This window comes from Monodon monoceros, unplaced genomic scaffold (genome assembly GCF_005190385.1).
Source record: "Monodon monoceros isolate NGI ecotype Baffin Bay Population unplaced genomic scaffold, NGI_Narwhal_1 Super_Scaffold_3, whole genome shotgun sequence".
In the NCBI taxonomy this organism is placed as follows: Eukaryota; Metazoa; Chordata; class Mammalia; order Artiodactyla; family Monodontidae; genus Monodon; species Monodon monoceros.
The window spans coordinates 43,849,901-43,872,275 of NW_021703780.1; the positions used below are offsets into that span (position 1 = coordinate 43,849,901).

Consider the following 22,375-nt stretch of genomic DNA (forward strand, 5'->3'; position numbering starts at 1 on the left):
GATGAAGGAACAAGATAAAACCCCAGAAAAACAACTAAATGAAGTGGAGATAGGCAACCTTCCAGAAAAAGAATGGAGGCAAAGATCAAGAAGATGCAAGAAATGTTTAACAAAGACCTAGAAGAATTAAAGGACAAACAAGCAGAGATGAACAACACAATAACTGAAATGAAAAATACTCTAGAAGGAATCAATAGCAGAATAACTGAGGTAGAAGAACGGATAAGTGACCTGGAAGACAGAATGGTGGAATTCACTGCTGCGGAACAGAATAAAGAAAAAAGAATGAAAAGAAATGAAGACAGCCTAAGAGACCTCTAGGACAACATTAAACGTAACAACATTCGCATTACAGGGGTCCCAGAAGGAGAAGAGAGAGAGAAAGGACCTGAGAAAATATTTAAAGAGATTATAGTCGAAAACTTCCCTAACATAGGAAAGGAAATAGCCACCCAAGTCCAGGAAGTGCAGAGAGTCCCATACAGGATAAACCCAAGGAGAAAGATGCCAAGACACATAGTAATCAAACTGGCAAAAATTAAAGACAAAGAAAAATTATTGAAAGCAGCAAGGGAAAAGCGACAAATAACGTACAAGGGAACTCCCATAAGGTTAACAGCTGATTTCTCAACAGAAACTCTACAAGACAGAAGGGAGTGGCATGACATATTTAAAGTGATGAAAGGGAAGAACCTACAATCAAGATTACTCTACCTGGCAAGGATCTCATTCAGATTCGATGGAGAAATCAAAAGCTTTACAGACAAGCAAAAGCTAAGAGAATTCAGCACCACCAAACCAGCTCTACAACAAATGCTAAAGGAACTTCTCTAAGTGGGAAACACAAGAGAAGAAAAGGACCTACAAAAACAAACCCAAAACAATAAAGAAAATGGTCATAGGAACATACATATGGATAATTACCTTAAATGTAAATGGATTAAATTATCCAACCAAAAGACACAGGCTCGCTGAATGGATACAAAAACAAGACCCATATATATGCTGTCTACAAGAGGCCCACTTCAGACCTAGGGACACATACAGACTGAAGGTGAGGGGATGGAAAAAGATATTCCATGCAAATGGAAATCAAAAGAAAGCTGGAGTAGCAATACTCGTATACTTTTTAATTCAAGTATAGTTGATTTACAATGTTTTGTTAGTTTCAGGTGTACAGCAAAATGATTCAATTATACTTATACATACATTGGGTTGGCCAAAAATTTCGTTCAGGTTTTCCTTAACCATCTTACGTAAAAGCCTGAACAAACTTTTTGGCCAGTCCAATATATATTATTTTTCAGGAAAAAAAAAGATACAGGGCACAGTCACACAGGATTAGCCAGTGGGAGAGCCACTCTGCTTCACACAGTCATTCAGGGCACCAGGCACCTTCCACCTTGTGGCTCGTGAGGTGCCCAATCTCCTCTCCACATTGCCAGTTTATGGAGAAAAAGCCAGGATTGTGTGCAGATGGTGTCCATCGGCCAGGCCTGCAAACAGTAACCATGACTTCTCGCACTTCATTAACCAGAACCTATTTATGTGGGCAATCAATGAACTGCAAGGGAAGCTGAAAAACGTGGTTAGGCCACATGCCCAGAACAAAGAGAACACACTGGTGTCAGTGAGTGCAGCAGACTCTGCCATAGAGCTGGTCGCAAAACCAATTCCCCAGCTAGCCACCTCCTTTGTTAGTCCTCTTCTCTCTGGCAGTGTGAGCCTCACCAACTACAACTCCTGGGGCCTCAGACAAACTAAGACAAAAAGAGTTCCCTACACACGTCTTGTTACACAGCCAAACATAATTTGAGCCTCATTTATTGAACACTTTCCCAACACTGTTCAGCTGGTTAACTTCACCCAACTCTAACTCTTTAGAGTTGTGTAAATAATAATAGTTTCCAGTTATCAAGCATTTCCCATGTGCCAAACACCGAGCACGCATTATTTCATTATTTCTTGTAGTATTCTTAGGAGGTAAATATTTTAATGCCATTTTACAGATTAAAGAAAAATATACACTTAGAAGTTTGCCTAAGTCTTAGCAAGTATCTGCTCTACGACTGAGCCTTCAGGCAACCAGACCTGCCCTCGCCATAAGGGGTCAGCAAACTACAGCCCTCAGGCCAGGTCTGACCCACTATCTATTTTTGCAAAGTTATATTGGCATATAGCCATGCCCACTCCCATTTATTGCCCATGGCTACTTCTGCACTAGAAAGGAGCACAGTTGAGTAGCTGCGATAGAGTTCACATGCCCTGCAAAGTCAAAAATCTCTAACAGGGGGTCCATTACAGAAAATCTTTGCCAGCCCCTGCTCTGCAGTATCCTGTAGGGCCTGGAGCACTCTGCCTCTTTCATAGACTGAGAAGTAACTCTGACTCGGCCATTTGGGTCAGCTAATCTGTGCTCTGCCCCAACAACCTGGTCTGTGAAATATACAGGTCAGTCTAATATCCCTCTGGCAGCCTGGTCTACTCCGTCTGTTTGTGGTTTCACAGGCAGATTTAACAACATCTGTTACACTGTTTCATCAAACACATAGATGATATTATCAAAGGATGCACCTGCATTATTTTCTTATAAGGATTATGCCTATTCCCCGACGATTTTTTTATATTTGGACTGTAACCACCAAGCCAAAGGTTTGCACAAATTTATCAACCCTACAGCTTTTGATACGACAGCTTTCACGCCTTCACCATTCCCACCTCCTGCTTTGGTTTTTCGAGATAAAGCCATCAGCACAGAGCGACAGTGAATTTTATGGGCAGTGGCTGTCCAGTAAGGCAAGGCTTATTCTGTTGAAACCGGCCTTGTTGATGGAATTCATCATCATTTTTTTTTTTTTACCAAAATGAACCATAAAAAGAATATAAGTATGCTTGGCTTTTAAAGGACTCAGAATATGGAACCTACATTACGTTCACATTAAAATCAAGTTCAAAGTAGGGTAGAAATTGCATCTACTTACTCAAAACTAGAAAAAGGGCATTTTAGTGGATGCTGTGGGGCACCACCCAAACTCCAGCTTCATGAGCCAGATGCTAAGACTGCTGGCAGCCCCTGGCTTTTAGCTGAACCCCTATGTAGGAATTACCCTCAGCCTGAGCGCTAGCTGCCTGGCCACCATCACCCCCTCTTCCAGGGCGAACGCTGGTCAGGGGAAATGGCGAGTCGTTGCCTCAGTTAGAAACAACTCTGAAGGGCCCCTCAGCTCCAGAACACTCTGTTGGATCAGCTGAGGCCTCTGGTGCATATGCATCACAATTCAACTTCCTCCTCTGCCGGATCCTGCTTCCCCGTTCCCTTTAAGTGTTCCTCCTGAGGGCACCCTCCCCATAAGTGCAGGTAATTTTCATCTCAAAGCCTATTTCCCTGGGAAACTGACCTGCAACAAACATGAAGTCCGATTTCCTAAGCAGTGCCATCAACAACTGATGCGCCATATTTAACATCCAATGACAGCAAAGAATCAACAGTAAAGAGATTCTGGGGACAGCAAATCCATCAGTACAAAAATGACAGCAACAGCAAAACATTGGGCAGTATGTACATCGAACACAGGTAGCACATCAGGATAGAGAAGGAGCAGGCATCTGGGAAGTGAGGTGGGGGGTAGATGGAGGTCTACAGCAAGGCTAAGGAGAGCAAAACAGGAGAGTCATTGCCATCTGCTCTCCTGCAGCCTGAGCTCCCGGGAGCAGACAGTCATGTGCAGTGGCAGTCTCTATAAATAGCAAAGCAACCAGCAAATCATAACCCAGCCTTTGTAATTACACACTGAGGGAGTCTCACAGATGATTCTTTAGATATGAGCACGGTCGGCTTGCAGGCAGCCTTTTCTGAGCTACCCACTCACAGACAGTAACCAGCCACTGTGTCTACTAAATAGTCAGTTTAAAATAGGAATATGCCAGAGACACCATCCTTTTCAAGATAAAAAGCTAGATAATATAAAACAGGAAGCGTGTTTTGTGGAGTGTTTACAACTTGCCAGTTGCTAAGATGCCAAACAGCACCCAAACAGCGAGATGACGAAGTGGTGAACAGTCACACAAAGCAGAGGTCATAAACGTCAGTCCTAAGAAAGAAGGCAGCCCAGAGGCAGCCCAAAGGAACAACAAAAAGGGCACAGGGAGGAAAGGCAGAGGAGACGTGACGCCATGTGCTCACTGAGTGTGCAGGAGAAAACAAAGATGTGAAAGGAAAGAAGGAAAATAGGAAAGGGAGGAAAAATCCAACTTGTGCTCATTTGCAACAAGTCACAGCAAAGTCCTAGCAAGTGGTCACTCAGTGCTTTCAAGGGCATCCGTAAGCATCTTCAATACCTGTTACAAAATCAGAGTCTTTAAGAGACTAAAGTCCATTTATCAGACAGTGCGGCAGAAACCACTCAAGACACAGGCGAGGGCAGCGGCCTACGTGTGACCAAGACAAAATAAAAGACCTAAATGTGTATGCAAATTGAATAACTAACACTCTACACAAAGAAAGAACGGTGGTTAAATTAACCTTACAAGTACAGTTATATCAACAGCGTCCCCAACAAGCTATTCTCAACTAACAGCTCAGTCTTAAGGTCCAACTTAATTCCAATATGATATTGTTTCGTGAGAAATTCCTAAATTGAGGCTGATATGACTCAGGACAACTCAGGCATGAGACAGATGGTGTAGCAACCAGGCCTGCCAAGGGTCACGAGTCTATACAGGCAAAGATCCTGTGGGTGGGCACAGCCGTGGGAGGCTCCAGTCGGGTGTGCAAGAGTATTAGGGCACCGGCTGATTAGCTCAGGCAGAGTGGGGCCTGGGTGGCCCTAAGGGGTAGAAGCCCCAAGACCCCTGGGTGTCCTCTCTGTTGCCCACCTCCTTCCCACTCTGAGCTCCCGAACTTCCCCCAGGGTCTAGCAACTAAAAGGCATCAGCCCTTTGGTCGGCACCTGTACTGATTGATCAGTGCCCACTGCTCAGGGCAGGATTTCAAGTCCCAAAGGTGAGCTACAGCACTAGCACAGGGAAGTGGAGGAGGCATTTACTGAGCCCTGGGCCAGGAGTAGGGGATGGATGCTTGCCAAGCTCAGCACCAAGCCCCAGGCACATGCTTGGGAAGCAAGCCAGAGACTCGATGGGTACAAGCTCCCAGCACACAAGGCGACGATCAGAAATGTCTCCGAAGTATCACCAGTCCCCACTGGGGATGAGCAGGGCGCTCCCAATCACACTCTGAAGGTTGAACCTTTGCCCCCAAAGAAACTAACTGAATGTGTACTTGGTCTGTGTTCCAAGTCTTTAATGCTTTTCTGGCAGCACATTTACTCTCAAAGTCTGCTTACCCTGAACATCGACTCATCAGCAAGAAGAAAAAAATTGTTTTCACAACCTAATATCTTCTGATAACTGATACTAAGAGAGAGAGAGAAGGAGCAGAGAGCTAAAAGGACCAAGGGCCAAACAAAAACAGCTAATCAGACACTGAGAAACGTGAGCCAGTCCAGTCTGAGGGTAGCTGCGGCATCACTTACGGTGCATTTCTGCTCTGTCTTTGACCTATATCACACGGACATCAGCAAAATCTCTGCATTAGAAGTCACCTTGTACTGACTGTTTTTCCTGAGATGATGTTATTGAACAGTAGCTAAAAGCTTTAAAGAGATTTGGTTACTCCCTCTTGCAGTTATTTGGGCAAGAGCTAGGAACTTTTTAACCTAGATCATATGATCCTGTTGACTTTCCCAGTAGACTGATTAAAGTGGTGTTTATTTCAATGTGGCTTTTTTAAAAAAAAAAAAAACCCAGCATTTACCACAGTTTGACTCATTTAAAATGTATTTGTGGATATGAAGCCAGAAACAGGCTTCTTTTTCCTTTGTCCTTCATTGTTCCTACCTGTACATGGCACAAAGTTCATTCTCATTAAGTTTGGGGTTTGATTTTCTTTTTTAAAGATCTAGTTGTCTAAAAATTGCAGACAAGAACAAATTAGAAAGTTAAACCCTCCCAAACAAGTATACCTCACTCATTTCAAGGTATATAAATCAATGGATGTCCCTGTTTTGTACCTCGAAACACATCTCTCCAGAGTAATACCTGGGAAGTTAGTAAATAGCATCCTGATTTTTTTCCTATGCTTACACAGATATTTACAGACAAATAAACAATAACTTTTCACAAAAATAACATCTTGCTATACATATTGCGTTGCAGTTTGCTCTTTTTATCTAACAATGATAGAGATAGCATTTCAGATTTACATTATTTTTAACAGCTGAATAATTTTCCAGTATACTGGTATGCCATACTTTAGTTAGCTATACTCCTATTGTTTAAAATATGGGATATTTCAGCTTTTTTCTTTTATAAACAGTGCAATAAACAAGATGTATATATATATATATCTTTAACTAAATCTTTACTTTGAAATGGAATTACCAGGCCACAGAAAAATTACATTGTAAAGACACCACCAAATGTGTCTCTAAAAATGCTGAACCAACCACATTTCTAGCAATGCTCTGAAAGCCCTGTTTCCTCCTATCCCCATCAACACTGGAGAGTATCAATCGTTTTATTTCTTGCCAGTCTGATGGGTAAAAAACAAGTCTTAATTTATACTTTTTATTAGTAAAAAAATATGGAAATCTTTTCATATTTTTATAGCCTTTTTTCTGTTTTCTTCTTTGAATTGTCCATTCACATCCTTTACTCATTTTTCTACAAATTGTATGTACGTGCCATATTGCTTTTGTGGAAGCTTTTTTTTTTTTTTTTTTGCCGTACGCGGGCCTCTCACTGTTGTGGCCTCTCCCGTTGTGGATCACAGGCTCCGGATGCGCAGGCTCAGCGGCCATGGCTCACGGGCCTAGCCGCTCCACGGCATGTGGGATCTTCCCGGACCAGGGCACGAACCCGTGTCCCCTGCATCGGCAGGCAGACTCCCAACCACAGCGCCACCAGGGAAGCCCACTTTTTTTTTTTTTTTTGTAGAAGCTTTTTATATAATACGAATACAATTATTTCCTATATATGCAGCAAGTATGTTTGCCTAGGTTACAACCTGCCTTTTAATCTTACAGTACATAAGTCTACAATTCTTTTACTCAAACCTGCCCATCTTTTCCTTTATGATTACTTTTTTTTTAATTTTTATTGAAATAATAAGTTGATCTACAATGTTGTGTTAGTTTCAGGAGCTAACAGCAAAGTGATTCAGTTATACATATACATATGAATATATATTCTTTTTTACATTCTCTTCCATTATAGGTCATTACAAGATATTGAGTATAGTTCCTTGAATAGAGTTCCCTGTGCTAGACAGTAGGTCCTTGTTGGTTATCTATTTTATATATAATAGTGTGTATATTTTAATCCCAAACTCCTAATTTAACCATCCCCCCCCCTTTATGATTTGTAAATTTTGTTGTTTTCCTAGGAAGTTTCTCCCAGCTTGCAAGATTACAAAATGTTCTCCTATATCTTCTTCGATTCCTTACCTCCTTTATGTGCACATTTATAATCCATCTGGAATTAATTACATGCATATTTTTAATCCATCTGAAATTAATTTTTGAGTATAGTGTGAAGTAGAGACTAATTTTACTTCCAATGGGTAATATCACCCATTGAATTATCTATTCTTTCTCCAGAGTTTATTTTAATTTTTTAAATGTTTATTTTTTATTATAGAAAATTTCAAAATATATAAAACAAAGTAGAAGTCAGGTAAGCTGGGACCTGGGGCCCTCTACCTGAACACTTGCACATGCACCTGGACAAACGTCTCCTCCTGCAACAGATACAAAGAAACTATAAGGGACTAAAAATAGCTACACCCATGCCCAGTTGGGGCAAATTATGAACAATAAGAAACAAAACGGCCAAGAATCAACTTCTGAAGCGCCAGGAGCAAAAGCAGGGTATTGCACATGATCCCTGCGTCACCAAGGGGGGGTACCACCAAGGGGGGGTACCACCAAGGGGGTGGGCAGCCCACCTAAGCCAACCCTCTGGCCCCAGCCATCCAACTGCCCCCACCCAAACCTTATTTAAGGAAACAGCTTGCTCCACCTCAGGGAGTGAGCAAGGGCACCTGTTACTTGTTTTCCCTCCCTCCTGCTGCTGCTCGAACTCCAATAAGGCCTTGCCTGAATTTCTTGTCTGGCCTCTTATCAATTTCTATTGATTAAAGAGTCCAACGACCCAGGTTGATAACAAAAGAGTATAAAGAACTCTAAGTACCCACCACCTAGCCTCAGCAACTATCAATCCATCCCTTTTGATTCAAAATGCCGTTTTTATCATTTATTAAACCTCTACATATACTTGGACATACAGCTGAACAATCTGCTCTGTTCCACTTTAATCAACATGGTTATTTTTATAAAAATATAGAAACACATAAAAATTTTTGTAAAAACAATAGGAATATACTCTTTATACTACATTATAATGAGCTGAAAAATATAGTAAAATACAAGCCCATTACTGTAACAAATAAATCCAAAACTACGGTGATATAAATAAGATAGAAATTCATCTTCCTCGCGGCTAATTCTTGCGGCTGCCAGGTGCCTCTAACCCATGAGATCAGCCAAGGACCAGGATCCTACTCCATTGCTGCTGTGCCTTCCCCAAAGGCATGCCTTGTCCACATGGTTGAACTTGGTCACCCACCACCACAATTCCTTTCCAAACAGAGGAAAGGAAGGTACCACAGGAGACAAGCAACTCTCTCTGAAGGACTCATACTGCAACGTGCGTGCATCACTTCTGCTAACATCCAACTGAACAAAACTGCAGGAGAGGCTGAGAAATGGAGGCTGTCGCTAGTTCACCATATGCCCAGTTATAACCGCAGCATTTATATTACAAAAATAAGGGAAGGATGAACTTTGAGGAAAAGTCACAGTTCTTAGTATAAAAATGAGCGTAAAAATTGTGTACCATAGACCTGCATTGATTATCTTTAAAGGCACTTAAAAGAGTCATCAAATTTAAAAGCAAATTATGCTGTTTCATATCATAGAAAGACAAGAATTCCAAAATTTCTAACTCTAAGTAATGACAGGAAGCCATGAGTAGCAGATATTTCCAAACAAATCAGACAAATAAAGGTGATGTTTGAATAACAAATGAGAGAGTAACTGCTGTTTTAAGTTTGTAGACTAGAATGAGTGTTTTGAAAATGGATATTTGGACACAATTCTACTAACACAGGACTTTGCTCCCCTAAAAAATGTAAGTTTATTACCTAGAAAAGCTCTAATTTTACAGATTTTTAAATTTTTCAAGAGAGTTCTTCAATCTGCTTAAAACCACCCAAATGAAGATTTTCAGTGAGTTTTGGCATCATTTGTTAAAAACACAAAAATCAGTTCCATCAGATTCATTTATAAGAAAACAAACTGACATCAGGAAAATGAAAATTTACTAGTAAATTTTATTTTAAAATAATTTTGCATAATCAGCTAATGAAATTGAAAAATGAATGTCATCTTTAGTAAGAGCAGTTACCGGTGCACTTTTTCCATTTGAATCTATTTTTCCGGTTATCTTTTTCAACTATAACAATGGCTAAAACCAAATATTAAAATAAATTGAGCTTAAAATAACTGACATTTGAATTGCTAAATTACACAGTATTAAGCAAAGATTTTTTTTAAATTAAGAGTGTTTACATTTTTCTCCAAATGAAGTTTGTTATAATATATAATATACATAATACATTAACATAGAGATATGTGTATATAATTTATAAAAGAATACATATATATATTGAGTGTACATACTTATATCTTACTGGGGAGTATATAGGCAAATTTGTGAGGACTACTGGTAGAAAAGGACACCTTCATTATCTTGTATATTTATCTTTAACATATAAAAGAGGGGGCTTCCCTGGTGGCGCAGTGGTTGAGAGTCCACCTGCCGATGTAGGGGACACGGGTTCGTGCCCGGGTCTGGGAAGATCCCACGTGCTATGGAGCGGCTAGGCCCGTGAGCCATGGCCGCTGAGCCTGCACGTCCGGAGCCTGTGCTCCGCAACGGGAGAGGCCACAACAGTGAGAGGCCCGCATACTGCAAAAAAACAAACATATAAAAGAGGAAGAAAAATCTAAATGGACCAATAATCATAGAATATACTAAAGAGGATAGACACTATAACATGAAATAAAGTTCTAGGCATAAAGACTTATTCACATGGCCCCCATTCAATTCCACCCACAGAGCACTGAATTATTATACTATAGTTTGTTTCTAAAATAATTTCCTTTATGTAAAGGGATATATATGGATATAAATCTATGAGTATGTATGTATTTAAGGAAATTAATATTAATTATAATATTAATTAAAATAACAGATTATATATATCAGCAGTTCCCAACCTTTTTGGCACCAGGGACTGGTTTCGTGGAAGACAATTTTTCCATGGACAGGGTGCAGGGGAGGGCAGCGATGGTTCAGGAGGTAATGCGAGCAATGGGGAGCAGCAGATGAAGCTTCGCTCACTCACCCACCGCTCACCACCTGCTGTGAGGCCCAGTTCCTAACAGGCCTCGGACTGGTACCAGTCCATGGCCCAGGGGTTGGGGACCCCTGATATATATACATATATATCCCTTTTAAAATATACTCTAGGGCTTCCCTGGTGGCTCAATGGTTAAGAATCCGCCTGCCAATGCAGGGGACGTGGGTTACAGCCCTGGTCTGGGAAGATCCCACATGCTGCAGAGCAACACAACTACTGAGCCTGTGCTCTAGAGTCCATGAGCCACACCTACTGAGCCCATGTGCCACAACTACTGAAGCCTGCATGCCTAGACTCTGTGCTCTGCAACAAGAGAAGCGACCGCAATGAGAAGCCCATGTACTGCAACGAAGAGTAGCCCCCGCTTGCCACAACTAGAGAAAGCCCTCACACAGCAACAAAGACCCAACTCAGCCAAAAATAAATAAATTAAAAATAAATATTAAAAAAATATATATATATATATATATACTCTAAATTCCTACTGCCATTAACAATTAAAATTTCTGTGTTTCCCGTATGCTATATGCCAGCGTAGCTCCCAGGCAGTACATACACTTCAAGCTGATAAGCACCCGTGCACTTTGCCATAGGTTCTCCCAGTCACAGAGGGTTTTGTAGCATATTAAGCATATGCTACTACAACATATAACAGTTATCCCACTCTGGTCTGTCTTTATTTTGTGTTCTGGCTAAAAGTTTTGACCCACAATTACTGACCAAGAAGTGTGCCAGTGAAAATTCTAGACCTGTGTGCCAAGATAAACAAAATAGGATACATTGAATAACAAAGTAGAAGTGTCACAAAGACTCAAGACACCTTGAAAGAAACAACTGAAGAAACAGAGAACAGAGATGTGAAACTAACTGCAACCTGATGGATATCCTTGATAGAAGGACTAACCAATAGCTTGATGAACCACAGAGAGAAGAATGGCTACAAAACATTATTTATTCCACAGAATCTGAGGAGAACAGAATGACTGTCAACTTACAGAGGCAGGAAACACATCCCAACAGCACTGACTCAGTTCACACTCTCATATACTTTATGCTAAAAGGGGCACCTTCAAGTTCTATCTAACCTTAAAACAGATAATTACTTTATCATTCAAATTACTCCAAGGAATAGAAAAATATGAAATTTTTTCTTAATTTCAAGATGCTAACACAGCAAAAACAAAACTTGATAAATTCAAGAAAAGAAACAACTACACCAATCTAGCACAGGGAGCTAAATAGAAAGATCCTGAATGAAATCTTACCAAAACTAAAGCAGTGAGTGAAAACAATAACATTCCAAGATGAAATAGTTTATTCCAATGATTAAAGGCTGATTCAACAAAAGGGAACCCATCATCATAATTTATTACAGTTATAAGTTATAGAAAAAATAATGATATCAATAGGCACACCAAAATTGCAAATAAATTCAAGAGCAACTGTTGATGAAAAACTGAGTGAAATGGAAATAGAAGGAAACTTCCTAAATTTTAAAAGGATTACCTATCAGGAATCAACAGCAAACATTATGATAAAATGTGAAATAGTAAAGGCATTACCTTAAAGTAAACCCAAGCCAAGGGTACTCACTATCACAATTATTTTAAAAACTTTAGGAGACAATAGCTAATGAAATAAGACAGAAAAAATAAGTAGTGTGAGCATTAGTAAAAAAAAAAAAAAAAAAAGTCAAAGTTATCATTTACGAATGTGTCTGAGTAGCAGAAAAATCTAAACAATCAATTAAAAAATCAGAAATCATTGAGTTGGGTAAGATAAAGGGATAAAAATAAATATACAAAATTCAATAAGCATTTCACTGAAATATTAACTGGCTTATTGTTACAGTTCTGTTTTTCAATAACCAATCTTGTAACTAGCAGGTGCTTATTTGGGAATATCTGATTTTTCCCCTAGATTAGATGGAGACAGTGGCTGCTGGTAAACGGGCTCACTGGTTGCAGGGGTGGGGGGGGGAGGCTATGATGGAGTGTTTGCCAATTTCCATGGTGTAAATATTCCCATCGCGGCCATGATGGCTCTGAACGTTGAACACACAATGGAAAAGAGATGCATACAAGTGGCTCCCCTTCTGACAGAAGCCGGCTCCAGACCACCACTGGATGGAGACTAATTCTAACTTTTTTTATACTGATACGGATATATATTTATATATACACACACACAAAGAGTTCCGGTTTTCCTGTGTTCAAGGACGACCTGAGAGCATTCTTAATATGCTTAAACAAGAAGATCTGAGAGGACAGTGTCTTGCTGACACAATTTATATTGTTTCTTCTCAGCTTTGGTCATCTTAGGTTTCTACTAATATTCTTTTTGGAGGAGGACAAATACCGTATGCTAACACATATATATGGAATTTAAGAAAAAAAAAATGTCATGAAGAACCTAGGGGTAAGACACGAATAAAGACACAGACCTACTAGAGAACGGACTTGAAGATATAGGGAGGGGGAAGGGTGAGCTGTGACAAAGCGAGAGAGAGGCATGGACATATATACACTACCAAACGTAAGGTAGATAGCTAGTGGGAAGCAGCCGCATAGCAAAGGGAGATCAGCTCGCTGCTTTGTGACCGCCTGGAGGGGTAGGATAGGGAGGGTGGGAGGGAGGGAGACACAAGAGGGAAGAGATATGGGAACATATGTATATGTATAACTGATTCACTTTGTTATATAAAGCAGAAACTAACACACCATTGTAAAGCAATTATACCACAATAAAGATGTTAAAAAAAAAAAAAGGAAATGTGACAAAGGCAATAAACATATCTAGAAAGCCAGACTTTTTTTTATCACTGAAAATGTCCAAACTAGAAAAGTAATCTTTTCTTGTTTTTGAACACGTATCTCACTTATTTTAATGTAATCATCAAAAGTATGGGCTACCTCCACAGTAGAGAAACGGTCTCTCACTTCACCGTGTCTTCTGTGCCCTAAAATGTTCCTAAATAACTTCTCATTGCAGTAAAAAAAAAATTAAATCAAGGGAGGCTAAAATGAGAGGCTCTGCTCTTACACGATGGGAATGGGCTGATTCTCTCACCTGTATGGTTAGAACATCTCCGACAGAACAGTGAGCATCACACTTCTGTGGGCACTGTGAGGGTTACCGAGTTCTATATGTGGCCGTTTGAGTTTAAAGAAAAACCCAAAATTCAAATGCTTGCTTTAAAAAAAAATTATTCCCTTAATCTTATGAGGAAGGAGAAGGGGGACCACAACATTCCCCCTCATGCCAAACTTTGATTGAATTGGTTGACACTGTATTTGTATGTACTTTTTTTTATAGGGATTAAGGATAATTCATTTGGGTACCCTTACGGTTGGCTAATTTAAAAAGCTTTCTTAGCATAGTAATGTGAGGCCAACTGGTCACAAAAATATACAGTCAAAGCAGCATTAAGCAGGAAGAGTGTGACTTTCTCATCTAGACCCTGCAGAGACTGTCAAAGCCAGCAGTCGTGAGCCAGAGCTCACCCTGCCCTTCTCAGAGAATGAGAAAAGGAGAAAGCACCGACCTTCACAGGATGCCTGATGCTAGGGGTGAGGGCAGGAGGGGGGATACAAAGTCTAGGACAAAGACAAGAAGAGAAAACAGCTGTGCTTAGGATGTAGAGAGACCAAAAAGCAACGAGAGTTAAAGGGTAAAAGAGATCCAAAGGTCTGGGCAGCAAGGCCTGGGCTGGCCCTTGACAGAGCCTTAACCCTCTCTCCTCCCACCCGCCGCGTTTTGGAGCATTCAGCTAAAGCCTTATTGGATCTTACTGGGATCCAGTGCGCATCGATTTCTAGGACAGGAGGCAGCAGGGGTGTCCACATTGTGTGCCCTTGGAGAGGAGAAGCATCTCCCTGGGGACGAGGGGAGGACACTTTGTCTGAAGAAACCACAAGATCAACCCCCTACAGGCTCCATCCTGCACCCACAGCCCTCATCCCCCACCAAGAGAAGACAGAAACAAGCTCTGGTGGGTAGAATGAAGCACTCATATTGATTTACAGGTAAGAATTAACCTTCTTTGGGACTTCCCAGGTGGTCCAGTGGTAAAGAATCTGCCTTCTAATTCAGGGGACGGGGGTTCAATCCCTGGTCAGGGAACTAAGATCTCACATACCACAGGGCAACTAAGCCCGCGCGCCACAACTACTGAGCTCACGCACCTCAACCAGAGAGCCTGCGTGCAGCAAACTACAGAGCCCAAACTCTCAGGAACCTGCGCGCCACAACTACAGAGCCCACACGCCCTGGAGCCCAAGCGCCACTAGAGAAAAGAAAACCCGCAGGCCACAACTAGAGAGAAGCCTGCACACTGCAATGAAAAATCCCACATGCTTCAACGAGTATCCTGTGCAACGAAAAGACCTGATGCAACCAAAAATAAATAAATAAATAAAATATTTTAAAAGAATTAACCTTCTTCTATCACAGTGGATAAAGTGAAAAAGAAAAACACCTGTGAAGCCAAGTTATAAAATCAGCAAATTCATACTGTCACCATCGAATAATTTTCCTTCATTTTGGAGTGATGCTAAACTCTTTATAAAGATTAATTTTGACCACTTATGCAATTCAATAATAAGCATAGACACATGTGCAAATCTCTTCCAAAACTGTCCCTACACGATTCAGCATGACTAAACATAATTTAGTACGTCGATAAGAAAAACTGGCAAGTAAAATATCTACCTAGAGAGTAAGAATAAAGAACACACGAACACACTGGGATGTACTCTGGGCAGGTAGCATTAGTGGAGCCGTAAGATAACAGTGTTCTGATGGTCTGGAATAATTTCTGTGGCTAAAGTGGGTCCAAGGAATTTGAAATTCCTCCCTTTGTCATCCAAACAGCACTTGCCAATTAAAAATTTTCCAGGACTTCCCTGGTGGTGCAGTGGTTAAGAATCTCCCTACCAATTCAGGGGACAGGGGTTCGAGCCCTGGTCCAGGAAGATCCCACATGCCGTGGAACAACTAAGTCCGTGCGCCACAGCTAACGAGCCTGCGCTCTAGAGCCCGTGAGCCACAACTACTGAACCCGCGTGCCACAACTACTGAAGCCCGCGCACCTAGAGCCCACGTTCCGCAACGAGAAGCCACCGCAATGAGAAGCCCGCGCACCACAAGGAAGAATAGCCCTCGCTTGCCACAACTAGAGAAGGCCTGCGCACAGCAACAAAGACCCAGCACAGCCAAAAATAAATAAATAAATTTATAAAAAATAAAATAAGATAAAATTTTTCCAGCAGCTCAAGATGGGAACACATTCAAGCAAAACCTAATCCCATGTTCTATTTATATTTACACTTTGCAGGTGGAAGCATCATGGAAAGAGCTTTGATTTCCCGCAAACCCCTCAATTTAATCCTCCACTCTCAGGTCAGCGCATCTCCCCAAAGATCTATACTTAGCCCCCGTATTACTCCCTTTGTGTCCCTTACCTCTCCTATCATCATTTCCTGAAGCAGGAAGGAAAAACACAAATTTCCTGATACAAAAGGTGAATTATTATAAAGCCGCCGGAGGCTTTTAGATTTTGAAAACTGTCTTTCTGACTTATTCTGATGTACATCTTCTGAGTAAGCAGATTTAAAACATGTATTGCCAGGAAAGCATCCGCAATGTAAACATATCAAATATAAATTAAATTCCCTCTGAATGAAAACACCATGTTTGCTTTCATACAGTTGCAAGTGAACTATTTTTAAAAATCCTTTTAGTTTCTGGCACATGGTATTGAAGCCCCTTCAGGGTCCATTTATCCATTTGCTATCCATCTTTCTTTGTGTCCACATTTACTTGGGTTTCATTTATTCAATAATTCAACTAAGATATTTGAGGCCTCCTATGTGCAGCACTGTAAGCCCTGGAAACAAAAGTGAAGAGACACAGAACGCAGCCCAGGAGTGGCCAGTCCAGAGGGGAATGGAGACGTAAAGCAAGGGATGCAATGAAGGTAACATGAAGCGTGCTCAGGAGACACTGCACAGCAATTGAGGAGATGGTCAGTTCATGGGGGAGGGAAGCACTGGGTGAGAAGCCAGGGTCACAGCTTCAAAAACGAGTCAAGGGCAAGGAAAGGCCTGCTGGCCAGAGAAAGGGTGAAAATAATTGATGAGATAGGAGGCTAGAGTTGAGATCAGAAACTTGACAAGGTGTTATTCCATCTTTTCCTTTACTTACTCCAAGGTAGCTACGTGGTGACCCTGATGGGTTTTTTAAAGAAGGCTGGGGACCCCCTAACGTTCCTGAGTGGAAAGCTTATTAACTGAGTCCATGGGAAGACGCACTCTCCCCAACCTGGTACACTTATGCCTCACCTCAGACTTTTGGAGAACCTAAAAGAGAAGACAGAGGGGACACAGAAAATGAAGTACTAGGACCCAAGAATCTGTCATGACCACATTCATGATTCTGCTATTAAAATGCAAGCATTTCTCAACCAACAAGGACTTTATTTCCAAAACACACAAAAAGCTTATACAACTCAATAACAAAAAGACAAACGACCCAATCAAAAACTGAGCAGAAGATCTAAATAGACATTTCTCCAAAGAAGACATACAGATGGCCAACAGGCACATGAAAAGATGCTCAACATCGCTAATTACTAGAGAAATGCAAATCAAAACTACAACGAGGTATACACCTCACACCAGTCAGAATGGCCATCATCACAAAGTCTACAAATAAGGACTTCCCTGGTGGTCCAGTGGTAATGAATCTGCCTTCCAACGCAGGGGACGCAGGTTCGATGCGTGCTTGGGAACTAAGATCCCACATGCTGCGGGACAACTAAGCCCGCGTGCCACAACTATTGAGCTCGTGAGTCTCAATGAGAGAGCCCGCGTGCCGCAAACTACAGAGCCCACACACTCTGGAGCCTACACACCACAACTACAGAGCCCACACGCTCTGGAGCCCGCGAGCCACAACTACAGAGACCATGCGCCCTGGAGACCACATGCCACAACCAGAGAAAGAAAACCCGCACGCCACAACTAGAGAGAAGCCTGAGGGCCACAATTAGAGAGAAGCCCGAGCGTCACACAGAAGATCCCACATGCCTCAACAAAGATCCCATGTGCTACAACTAAGACCCGACGCAGCCAAAAAGAATAAAGAAAATAAATAATAATTTTTTTTTAAAGTCTACAAATAATAAATGCTGGAGAGGGTGTGGAGAAAAGGGATCCCTCCTACACTGCTGGTGGGAATGTAAATTGGTGCAGCCACTATGGAGAACAGTACAGTTTAAAAAACTAAATATAGAGCTACCATATGATCCAGAAATCCCACTCCTGGGCATATATCCAGACAAAACTACAATTCAAAAAGATATATGCAATCTCATGTTCATAGCAGCACTATTACAACAGCCAAGACATGGATACAACCTAAAGGTCCATCAACAGATGAATAGGTAAAGAAAATGTGGCATATATATACCATAGAACATTACTCAGCCATAAAAAAGAATGAAATAGGGCTTCCCTGGTGGCGCAGTGGTTGGAAGTCCGCCTGCCGATGCAGGGGACATGGGTTCGTGCCCCGGTCCAGGAGGATCCCACATGCCGCGGAGCGGCTGGGCCCATGAGCCATGGCTGCCGAGCCTGCGCATCCGGAGCCTGTGCTCCGCAGCGGGAGAGGCCACAACAGTGAGAGGCCGGCATACCGCAAAAAAAAATGAAATAATGCCATTTACAGCAACCTGGATGGCTCTAGAGATTATCATACTAAGTGAAGTCAGAAAGAGAAAGACAAATACCATATGATATCACTTATATGTGGAATCTAAAATATGACACAAATGAACTTACCTACAAAACAGAAACAGACTCACAGACATAGAGAACAGATTTATGGTTGCCAAGCGTGGGGTGGCAGGGAGGGAAGTACTGGGAGTTTGGGATTAGCAGATGCAAACTATTATATACAGAATGGATAAACAACAAGGTCCTACTGTATAGCACAGGGAACTATATTCAATATCCTGTGATAAACCATAATGAAAAAGAATATATATAAAAAATATATATATATATCTGAGTCACTTTGTTCTACACCACAAACTAACACATTGCAAATCAACTATACTTCAATAAAATAAATTTAAAAATTTAAAAAATGTAAGCATTTGGGTCATATCCCCAAAACTGTACCAGTTAGTAGCAGGAAACCTCAGCAGGGACTGGCATCAGAATAGGACAGAAAAGAGGAGCAGGTAAGAGGGAGAATTACTTAGAGACATGAGTACAATGATCATGGGATTAAAAGGGCACCAAAGACACACTACGGGTTTCACAGCTTGGTTTGGACCAGCTCTGGCACCCACAAAACCTTTTCTCAACTAGCTCAGCTAATGCAGCATCAGACATCATAGATCTCCCATTATATGATAACAAACAAGCACCAATCCCAGAGAATCTCATAAAGGAATGCCACCAAACTTTAAGAAATAAAATGAGATACAATAACAGAAACCGGGAATGGTTAATGTTAAATGTTATTTGAATGGTTCCAGAGCTTAGAAAAAACATGGGAAACCCCAAATGTTTACAAAGCAACTAACAGCATTGAAATGAAAACCTGACACAGACCACCCAAAAAGAGAAAACTTCAGACCAGTCTCATATGCAAATGTTAATGCAAAAATATTAATGAAAATATCAGCTAGTAGAATCAGCAGCCCATGAGACAAATACAACATGATGAAGGGAGATTTATTACAGTAATTCAAGAAAAGTCCAGCATTAGAAAATCCATTATTATATTTCACGGGTCTAAAGAAAAAACCACACACACAATCACCTCCATTGGCACAGAAAAAGCATTGGGGAAAAAATTTCAGGAAACAATCTTGATAAAAACATTCAATAAAACAGGAACAGATGAGTCATCAGATTGGGTGCTTTCAGGAAAGCAGAAAGTATTTCAAAAGAGGGGATTAAATAAAGGGAATTGGTGAAACAGGTGCTAGAGGACTGGAACGGTAGAATGTTAACCTAGCGATAACAAATGCAGGAAGCCGTTAACACCCATTGAGCTGGAGGGAGGGGAAGCAATCAGGTTACAAGAATGTCGGGGCTCAGAGGAGAGGCCCCACAAAGCTGGGGCTCGGACCTGTGAGAAGAGCCCACTGCTCAGGTGCCGTCAGCCCCTCAGGGGCTCAGAGGAGGGCTCACACCTCCAGGGAGGGACACAGCCTGGCTGCTGTACCTATGAGCAGAGGTGAGCCTGGTTCTCAAAGTCTAGAGAAAAAGCTGGAGGCTGTGCTGAGAGCCTCTACTGGGCACCTCTGCCAGGAGCAGAGGAGACAGGAAGTGTTCCTCCCTCCTAATGACAGATCCCATCAGGAAGCAGCTATCACAGGCATCTGGAAAATGTGGCCTACAGAGCCCCAGCTCCACACTGGAGTACAGTATACAAGGGCGAGGTGAAGCCAGGAGGCCAAGGGTAAACCAGCACAGAGGGATACTTCTGAAGCATGATAAAATGTATTTATCTCAACCCCAAAGCTTCACAGGGAAACTCCAGGAACATTCTTATAAAGTCAGGAAAGGAAAAGGATACCTACTCTTATTACTATTACTTAACATTTTGTGGGATGTCCTAGCCAATGCAAACATACAAGTGAAATGAATAAGAAATGTGAAAGTTGGAAAGGAGGATGTACAATAATCTCTAGTCTCAGACGATGTGTTTTATACCTGGAAAACCCAAAGGGACTCCACGGAGAAGTACTACAAACCATGAAATAATGAAGTACGTTAGAAGATTACAAGATTAAGATAATGAAACCAACAGTTTGTACAGAACTACAAATAGAAGATATAATGGAAAAGAAAGACTCACTTTTAACCACAACCAAAAAGATATAATACTAGAAATACTCTTAAGCAAAAATGTGAAAGAACTACATGAAAAACACTCCTCCACAAAAGAAGAACTGAACTAATAGAAAAGGATACCAGTTTTTAGATAGGAAAACTCAAAATGATAAAGATTCCATTCTCCTTTAGCAAAATTCCCATTTAATGTGGCCTCAAATAAAAATACTGTATTTTTCCTTAGAATTAGAAAATCTGCAAGAAAGAAATCATTCAAAAGAATAGCAAAGCAAAAGTGTATTTTAATAAGAGAGGACTACAACATGTTATGAAGCCTCAATAATTAAAACAGACCATTATGGAGGGCCATATGGTAACATTTATCAAAAGGGAAATATATTAACTTTTGACCCCATAATTCTCCTTCTGAGAGTTCATCCTACAGATAATATTTGCACACATGTGAAATGACTAAGGTTTTACATTTAAGCATTGTTTATAACAACGAAAGATTAGAAAATTCCCAAGTGTCAGTAACAGGAGGATGGTTAATTGCCTTATATGCTTGCACCTAATGGAATACTATGTTGCCATAAAAAGAAATAGAATACTCCTAATGGAAAGTTCAGCTACGTGCATTGAGTAAAACAAGATGCAAATAGCATACACAGTTACTATTCATATAAGAGAAAAATAAAATGAATTTCTACTTCCTCATATATAGAAAAATCAATAATGAGAAGATTCACAAGAAACTAAGAAGAGTGGTTATCTAAATTTCCTAAAAAGTGAGGAACAAGAATGGGATAAAGAATTCTCACTGATATATTTTTATATATTCTAATTTTTGACTATTGAATATTTGAATACCTATGCAAAAATTAAAATAAACAGTAACAGCAAATGCTACCAAACTAAATCTTTAATCCCACAGGGAAGAGACACCAGCACACAAAAAGTTTTTCCTGTTACCTTTCTCCACTCCCCCAATCCCATTATGAAAATCTTACATGTAGAGTCAGAAAAAACACACACACAATAATCCCAGTTTACACCCTGACTCTGCACCCAAGACACAGAAACTTGGGGAAATACAGGTACAGCCAAAGAAGAGAAGAAAGGAAGCATTCACACTAACTTCAATGAATGACAAATTTCTCATCGGCTTACACATCACTGTGAGATTAAAAAAAAGAAGAAGAAGAAAAAGAGAGCTCTTCAAAGGTAGGGGCAGGTCTTATTCAACTTCATTTTATTCCAAGGTTTCTGATGGAAGGCCTCTCTCAGTCAGCTGGGTTCACTCTTCTGGTTAGACTGAGCCCTTCAGAGCCAATGGTCCAGAGTAAGCTGTCCTCTAGGCTCTGGTGGTTCCCAGATGGATAAGGAAAACAGGTAAGGAAAGTGGTGATGGTTTGCAGAGCCTCTGGCCTCCTCTTGTGGGTGCCAGTACCCAACCCAGGGCATATGCCACTGCCTGGCTTACAGGGCCCTGACCTTGGGATCTACTAAATTAGTTGTAGCAAAGGTATTGGCGAGATTCCAGCTGTTAGAGAAGGGTTTAAACCAAGAGTAAATAACATCCAAGAGGGGGCAGCTTAAAGGAAACCCGGGCATATCTTCCTTACCTTTTACAGGCAGCCCCTCCTCTGTACAAAATGTGTTTGTGAAAGCACAGAAGAAATGAAATGTGAGGAAGTCACACAAGAGATATTTAGGTTGGAGGCCCAGAAAGTAAAATATAAGATAAAAAATCCTTAGTAATAGCTCCCCCTTTACACACAACCTTCAAGGACAGAGTTCCAGAATTCCAGACAGGTCCCTTGATTTGGCTTTTTTTTCCTATGTAATAAAAGACTGTAGATGGCCTTCAATTCCATGAGCAGACATTTGAGGCTAAGAATTGACTCTCTTGCCTCACCTGATGATTTTGTACATCTCTGTCCAAAGTGCATCAGCTGTATGAGATTTAATATCCCAACACCAG

At 41.0% G+C, this 22,375-nt stretch overlaps 1 protein-coding gene across 7 annotated transcripts in view; it reads right to left on the minus strand.

The window, feature by feature from the left end:
* DST (dystonin) overlaps positions 1 to 22,375 on the minus strand; it is a 497,869-nt gene that overhangs the window by 459,698 nt on the left and 15,796 nt on the right. The window contains exon 1 of one of the 7 annotated variants that reach the window (XM_029242512.1): positions 5,532 to 5,546. The exons of the other annotated variants lie outside the window; for them this stretch is intronic. The gene's annotated coding sequence lies outside the window, so the exon portion shown is untranslated. Of the gene's footprint in view, positions 1 to 5,531; positions 5,547 to 22,375 lie in introns of those variants that run through there. 7 annotated transcript variants of the gene reach the window in all.